Here is an 8,373-nt window from a genome sequence, read left to right as displayed (position 1 = left end):
TGCCAAAGTTCTTTAAAACGTTCCTCGTTTCCTTTGGAAGCTCTACTACACCAATAGAAATGGTTTGTTATGGATCTGATCCACGGCATAATGGCACTATGAATTTTTTTTTTGGAAATTTGTACCAATCTTCTTTTTAAATTTTTAACATAGTGCCAAATGTCAAATTGATGATTAATATTTTCATATTTTGCAGTGGTTAACAATTTGCGTATGCCGGTGTGTCTATCGGTTCCCACAAATTGAACATCGAATTTGCTTTCAATTAGTCTGTCTAAAACTTTTGTAAATCCAAATTTTTCCATGGCGACTGATGAGGTTGTTTGTGACACCTGCACCAACTCAAAATCTACAATTTTTTTGGAGAAAAGGTCCATGAATGTATAAGTGGAAAATTTGGCAGAAAAGCCAGGGCTATCGCATTGTCCGTCTCCTACAAGATACAATGGTTTTTTTTTTAATTCTTCAGAAACATAGCCCTTGTTTTTTTGCCAACTATAGTCAATAGCGTGAAAAATGTATTGATTTTGCGCTCGATTGTAAGAAGTTTCTCCAAATATCTCGATGCCGCAAAATTCAAACATTTCTCTCACTTTGGTATAGCTTCCTCCACTCACACAAATGGCGCCTGAAAGTAAAATATTTCCTGCGGGATAATTCTTAATTTTTGGCTGGCTTTCCCACAGCTTTTTGCGGTGGTCAGCAGAGCATGTGGAAAAGACACAAACCAACGTGCCAATTAGTTGTTTTTCAATTTTTTTTATTTTTGAAATACAGTCTGGATCTGGACATCGCATTTGAAACAGCAATTGATCCAGCCTGCTTTCAAAAACAATACATTTTTTTTCGTTTACGAGGTTAAGGGGGTATTGTAGAGTGTCATCTATTTGTGTGTCTTCAACACTTTCACAAAGACTTACATCATCTTTCAAAGGAGTTTCACAATCAGACAATCGGAAAATTGGGTCGTCGTAGTATGCCAATTTTCTTTTGGGACGGATTTCAGGACTATCGACCTCAGATTGTAAGGGTGAACTCATTACTGGTGTGGGTTGGACGTTCGGTGTCCAAAGTCCAGTTGCAGTATGTGGAACCGGAGGAGGTGTCATTAAACCAGCCCCAGAACTGCAATACGGGTGATCCAAGGAGATTGATCTTGCACTAGCTATTTTACTATAGTTTTCCTGTGATTCCGGGACAGTATCCTCCAAATTTGTTGTTTGGGTTTCTGCATCTTTCATTTGCACTTTGACACATTTACATGAACATGTAGTATTTACAATTTCAGATGTTGAGGTTCCTGGCATCGCGTATTTTGATCTACGAATTTTATTAAGTCTTGTGCTCCATTTAGTATCGGAGCTGGTGATCATTGAGATTTTCGGAAAAATAGTTGGTATTGCATCTCCTTTCAATTTTCTTTTTTGCCCTTGGCCAATGAAAGAATCAGCTTGGAAGTGCGCAGAACACATCCTGTACACGTTCCCACGCACATCACTTTGGATTAGTGGAACGTATTGTTCTATCATCTCAGGCTCCATACCGGCGTTTTGAAGCCAGATTTTAAGAAGTGTCGCATCCTTCGGGAAAATATAATATTTTCTTATTGGAGGATTTGACTGAGCATCACTGTCGTGGCTGCAACAAAGTGCAAAGCAGCTCGGCATTTCTATTCAATAAAGAAGAGTAAAATTAGTCAAACAAATATATTAAAAATTATATATATATATATATATAAATATATTTATTTTTTTTGACATTAGATATTAAAAATACAAATAAAAAAAAAAAAGACACTTGGTTTTATTTAATTAAATAATTTATTTAAGAGTATATTCAAAATTTTTTTTTTTTAACATGAAATAAAATTACATTAAAAAAAATAAAATAAAAAATTAACAACTCCATTTAAAATATAATATTTAATAAAATTTTACAGTGCGGATTACACAAGAGAAGAGAGAGCGGTAGCGAGCATGGATAGAGAGAGAGCGAGGAAGCGCGAGGATGGATAGAGAGGGTGGAGAGAGAGAGAGAGAGAGAGAGAGGGTGGAGAGAGAGAGAGAGAGAGAGAGGGTGGAGAGAGAGAGAGAGAGAGAGAGGGTGGAGAGATAGAGAGAGAGAGAGAGAGAGAGGGTGGAGAGAGAGAGAGAGAGGGTGGAGAGAGAGAGAGAGAGAGAGGGAGCGAGGATGGAGAGAGAGAGAGAGGGAGCGAGGATGGAGAGAGAGAGAGAGAGGGAGCGAGGATGGAGAGAGAGAGAGAGAGAGAGAGGGAGCGAGGATGGATGGAGAGAGAGAGAGAGAGAGAGAGAGAGAGAGAGAGGGAGCGAGGATGGAGAGAGAGAGAGAGAGAGAGAGAGAGGGAGCGAGGATGGAGAGAGAGAGAGAGAGAGAGAGAGAGAGGGAGCGAGGATGGAGAGAGAGAGAGAGAGAGAGAGAGAGAGAGAGGGAGCGAGGATGGAGAGAGAGAGAGAGAGGGAGCGAGGATGGAGAGAGAGAGAGAGGGACAGAGGATGGATAGAGAGAGAGAGAGAGAGAGAGGGACAGAGGATGGATAGAGAGAGAGAGAGAGGGACAGAGGATGGATAGAGAGAGAGAGGGACAGAGGATGGATAGAGAGAGAGAGGGACAGAGGATGGATAGAGAGAGAGAGAGAGAGGGACAGAGGATGGATAGAGAGAGAGAGAGAGAGAGGGAGCGAGGATGGAGAGAGAGAGAGAGGGAGCGAGGATGGAGAGAGAGAGAGAGAGGGAGCGAGGATGGAGAGAGAGAGAGAGAGAGAGGGAGCGAGGATGGATGGAGAGAGAGAGAGAGAGAGAGAGAGAGAGAGAGGGAGCGAGGATGGAGAGAGAGAGAGAGAGAGAGAGAGGGAGCGAGGATGGAGAGAGAGAGAGAGAGAGAGAGAGAGAGAGAGGGAGCGAGGATGGAGAGAGAGAGAGAGAGAGAGAGAGAGAGAGAGGGAGCGAGGATGGAGAGAGAGAGAGAGGGACAGAGGATGGATAGAGAGAGAGAGAGAGAGAGAGAGGGACAGAGGATGGATAGAGAGAGAGAGAGAGGGACAGAGGATGGATAGAGAGAGAGAGAGAGGGACAGAGGATGGATAGAGAGAGAGAGGGACAGAGGATGGATAGAGAGAGAGAGAGAGAGAGGGACAGAGGATGGATAGAGAGAGAGAGAGAGAGAGGGACAGAGGATGGATAGAGAGAGAGAGAGAGAGGGAAAGAGGATGGATAGAGAGAGAGAGAGAGAGAGAGAGAGAGGGACAGAGGATGGATAGAGAGAGAGAGGGACAGAGGATGGATAGAGAGAGAGGGACTGAGGATAGAGAGCGAGCAGAAACTAGAAGAATGAAGATGAAAACAAAAAAAAAAAAAAAAAAAAAAAAGAAAATCAAAAGAAAAGGAAAACAATACATTTTTATTATGGATTAGAAAGTATCAAATCCAATTGTCTGAGGGGAAAGAGAGAGAGATAGGTGGTTTGATAGCAGTAGAGTCAAAATGCGAGATAATGGTGATATAAAATAGATGTAGAGATATAGATATAAAGAAGATGGAGACATAGACAAAGGAGAAAGAACTAAAAAGGTAAAAGAAGCCGTGATTGAGACAATACACAAAATTATACATTGATTCAAAAAAAAAAAAAAAAGTTTAAAATTATGGATTTTAATAAAATCCAATTGTCGGAGATGGAAAACAGAGAGCAAAGGCGAGAGAGAGAGCGAAGAGAGAACGAAGGTGAGAGAGAGAGAGCGAAGAGAGAGTGAAGGACAGAGGATAGAAAGTTAGCGAGGGACAGAGGATAGAGAGTTAGCGAGGGACAGAGGATAGAGAGTTAGCGAGGGACAGAGGATAGAGAGTTAGCGAGGGACAGAGGATAGAGAGTTAGCGAGGGACAGAGGATAGAGAGTTAGCGAGGGACAGAGGATAGAGAGTTAGCGAGGGACAGAGGATAGAGAGTTAGCGAGGGACAGAGGATAGAGAGTTAGCGAGGGACAGAGGATAGAGAGTTAGCGAGGGACAGCGGAAGCGAGGGACAGCGGAAGCGAAGGAGCAAAGGATAGAGAGAGCAAAGGACAGAGGATAGAGAGAGCAAAGGACAGAGGATAGAGAGAGCAAAGGACAGAGGATAAAGAGAACAAAGGATAGAGGACAGCGGAAGCAAGGGACAGCGGAAGCGAGGGACAGCGGAAGCGAGGGACAGCGGAAGCGAGGGAGCAAAGGATAGAGAGAGCAAAGGATAGAGAGAGCAAAGGATAGAGAGAGCAAAGGATAGAGAGAGCAAAGGATAGAGAGAGCAAAGGATAGAGAGAGCAAAGGATAGAGAGAGCAAAGGATAGAGAGAGCAAAGGATAGAGGATAGAGAGAGCAAAGGATAGAGGATAGAGAGAGCAAAGGACAGAGGATAGAGAGAGCAAAGGACAGAGGATAGAGAGAACAAAGGATAGAGGACAGCGGAAGCGAGGGACAGCGGAAGCGAGGGACAGCGGAAGCGAGGGAGCAAAGGATAGAGAGAGCAAAGGATAGAGAGAGCAAAGGATAGAGAGAGCAAAGGATAGAGAGAGCAAAGGATAGAGAGAGCAAAGGATAGAGAGAGCAAAGGATAGAGAGAGCAAAGGATAGAGAGAGCAAAGGATAGAGAGAGCAAAGGATAGAGAGAACAAAGGATAGAGAGAGCAAAGGATAGAGAGAGCAAAGGATAGAGAGAGCAAAGGATAGAGGATAGAGAGAGCAAAGGACAGAGGATAGAGAGAGCAAAGGACAGAGGATAGAGAGAGCAAAGGACAGAGGATAAAGAGAACAAAGGATAGAGGACAGCGGAAGCAAGGGACAGCGGAAGCGAGGGACAGCGGAAGCGAGGGAGCAAAGGATAGAGAGAGCAAAGGATAGAGAGAGCAAAGGATCGAGAGAGCAAAGGATAGAGAGAGCAAAGGATAGAGAGAGCAAAGGATAGAGAGAGCAAAGGATAGAGAGAGCAAAGGATAGAGAGAGCAAAGGATAGAGAGAGCAAAGGACAGAGGATTGAGAGAGCAAAGGACAGAGGATAGAGAGAGCAAAGGACAGAGGATAAAGAGAACAAAGGATAGAGGACAGCGGAAGCGAGGGACAGCGGAAGCGAGGGACAGCGGAAGCGAGGGAGCAAAGGATAGAGAGAGCAAAGGATAGAGAGAGCAAAGGATAGAGAGAGCAAAGGATAGAGAGAGCAAAGGATAGAGAGAGCAAAGGATAGAGAGAGGAAAGGATAGAGAGAGCAAAGGATAGAGAGAGCAAAGGATAGAGAGAGCAAAGGAGATTCAGAAAAAAAAGTTTGAGGCAAGAAAAGTCTCACATCTAAAATCACACACATAAAAAAAAAAAAAAAAAAAGACAGACAAAAAAATAAAGTTACACAAATTAAATTCAATATTTAATTTTTGGCATGGCTTTGAATAATCAATTCCACTTGTCTTTTGAATCTATGGGATAAAAAATAAAAATAAAAATTATTAAAAATAAAAGCAAACCAAACAACAAAAACAGTACAAGAACATAAACGTGTTTATAGTGCGTTAACCACTTGCCTACTGGGCACTTAAACACCCCTCCTGCCCAGACCAATTTTGAGCTTTCGTTGCTCTCACACTTTGAACGACAATTACTCAGGCATGTAACACCAAATCGAACTTTTATTATTTAGATTGTTTCACACAAGTAGAACTGTCTTTTGCTCTTGTATGATCACCTGTGTTTTTTTTTTTCTATTTCATTTGTGCTATAAATGAACAAAGTCGCGCTGTCCCATTGATTTCGATGGGTATGAGCGGTTAATACACCGCTCCTTCATCGCTCAGAAGATGCGGCTAGCAGGACTTTTTTCAGCATCCTGCTAGCGCAACGCTCCAGTGTGAAAGCCCTCCGGCTTTCAGGCTGGGTTCACACTGCTGCGGATACAAGAACTGGATGTGATTCGCACCGCCTTGCAGTGCAAATCACATCGGATCTCTGTGCAATGCGAGTTCAGCCATACAGATAGTATGGCTGAATTCGCATCACACCCGCCCCAAACTCGCACGGGACCCTTTTTTTGGTCTGCAGCAGAATCGGATCGCATGGGTGTTCACACCATGCGATACGATTCCTGTCCGAGTTTGCAGATCGCACTGCGATATGCGAACTGATCTGGGGGTGTCATTGATGTTTCACTGACACTCCCAGCAGTTCGCATAGGGCAGTGTGAACTGCCGCCGGGAGGCATGCAATGCGGGAACCCGCCACGGATTTGTGGCGTTCCCGCATCGCTGCAATGTGAACCCATAACACTGTGGTGAAAGAGGCCAGTTTTTTCAGGCGCTACACAGGTGCTATTTTTAACGCTGTAACGCATGAAAACCGCCACAGTGTGAAAGGGGTCTTAGCGTCCGCTCTGCAGCCATCTATTGGCTATAAAGCGGGCGCAAAGTGGTTTACAGACACATACACACATTTTTTTAATGCATTAACCACTTGACCACTGGGCACTTAAACACCCTTAACAACCAGACCAATTTTCAGGTTTCGGTGCTCTCACATTTTGAATGACAATTACTCAGTCATGCAACACTGGACCTATATGAAATTTTTGTCCTTTTTTTTTCACACAAATGGAGCTTTCTTTTGGTGGTATTTAATCACCGCTGGGTTTTTTATTTTTTGTGCTATAAAAGAAAAAATACAGAAAATTCTGTAAAAAAATGAATTTTTCTTGATTTCTGTTATAAAATTTAGCAGATTAGTAATTTTTTCTTCATATATTTTGGCCAAAATTTATACCACTACATATCTTTGGTAAAAATAAGTACAAATTGGTGGATATTATTTGGTCTTTAGAAGCACCGGAGGGCGGCGGGAGGGGGGGGGGGTGTCTATGGCTGGGTATTGCAGGGTATCTCAGAGTATGGCGTTGCAGAGTATTGCATTGCAGAGCATTGCAGGATATTGGAGGGTGTTGCAGAGCATTGCACGGTATTGGCGGGTGTTGCAGAGCATTGCAGAGTGTTTCAGGGTATTGGTGGGTGATGCAGAGTGTTGCAGGGTATTGGCGGGTGTTGCAGAGCGTTGCAGGGTATTGCAGGGTAATGGCAGGGTAATGGCAGGGTAATGGCAGGGTAATGGCAGGGTAATGCAGAGTAATGGCAGGGTATTGCAGAGTATTTGCAGGGAATTGAGGGGTTAATTTTCGGTGAGCAGCGATGTGAGCACTGCAGATGCAGCCCACATCGCTGCTGACACCGATCTCCTCCCCCTCCGCTGTTCCGATCGGTAGAGGGGGAGGGAGGAACCGGCGTCATAACATGACGCCGGTTTGTTTACAAGTGATCGCTCCGTCATTTGACGGAGCGATCACCTGGTAAACGGCCGCGACGAGCGGCCGTTTACCGTGATCCGTCACGGATGCTCTCGAGTGCGCGCCCCAGGGGGCGCGCGAGAGCGGAATTCTGGGAGGACATCATATGACGGCCTCGCACAGTTAAGAAACCGCCCTAAAGCCGTCATTCGGCTATGGGCCGGTTATTAAGTGGTTAAATAACTTACTTGAATCCGATGTAGATTAAACAGCTAAGAAATCGGTCACAGAATTTTCTATGCAGTAGTTCGTTAACTGAAAGGAAAGAAATATAAAATAAAAATACATTAGTAAAGTTTAATAATTATGTTATAAAAATAAAAAAAAAAGGATTAAAAAAAAAAAAAAATTATAAAAATGGCTTTTTAATAATTTTTGTAGTTAGCAAAATATTTTAAAAATAACATTTTTTAAAGTATTAATGCAAAAAATAAAAGTATAAACGCAGCCAAAAAAAAAAATATAAAAAAAAAAAAAGTTGGAACTTACCTTATAATTGAAGGTTTTGATTGACAATGATAAAGATCTTCAATTTAAAAGGCACAATCAGAGTACTATATAAAATCTGAGAAGACAATTAAAAAATATTTTTAAAAAAATTTCCTAACATATAAATTAATGTAAAAAAAATAAAAGACTAAAAAAAAAAATTATTAAATTATATATATATATATATATATTTTTAAAATTACACATTATTAAAGTAAAATCAAGAATTAAAATATAACATTGAGATCGAATTAACAAACATAGTTAAATAAAAACAAATAAATGGGTTAAACAAAAAAAAAATAAAAAATGGTTGACGTATATATTCTAAAATAAATAAAAATAATTTTAATAAATGTATACGTGTGTTCTAAAAAATAATAAATTACAATACAAATATAAAAAATTAAAATTATGAACATGATAAAAAAAATATATATATATATATATATATATATATATATATATATATAATTTTAGACATAGATAGAGCCAATTCTTGATTATACATTTCGATTT

At 41.5% G+C, this 8,373-nt stretch overlaps 1 long non-coding RNA gene across 1 annotated transcript; it reads right to left on the bottom strand.

Annotated features, from left to right (window-relative positions):
• Positions 1–5,344: 5,344 nt before the first annotated feature.
• Positions 5,345–7,965, bottom strand: LOC143996569 (uncharacterized). Its single transcript, XR_013277571.1, has 3 exons — positions 7,855–7,965; positions 7,554–7,620; positions 5,345–5,458 (listed from the first exon to the last, which is right to left on the bottom strand). It is a non-coding gene; the product is annotated as an uncharacterized LOC143996569 (long non-coding RNA).
• Positions 7,966–8,373: the final 408 nt, after the last annotated feature.

This window comes from Lithobates pipiens, unplaced genomic scaffold (assembly GCF_037356315.1).
Source record: "Lithobates pipiens isolate NorthernLeopardFrog02 unplaced genomic scaffold, aLitPip1_a1.2 Scaffold_19, whole genome shotgun sequence".
Lineage (NCBI taxonomy): Eukaryota > Metazoa > Chordata > Amphibia > Anura > Ranidae > Lithobates > Lithobates pipiens.
This window is presented reverse-complemented; position numbering and strand designations above follow the sequence as displayed.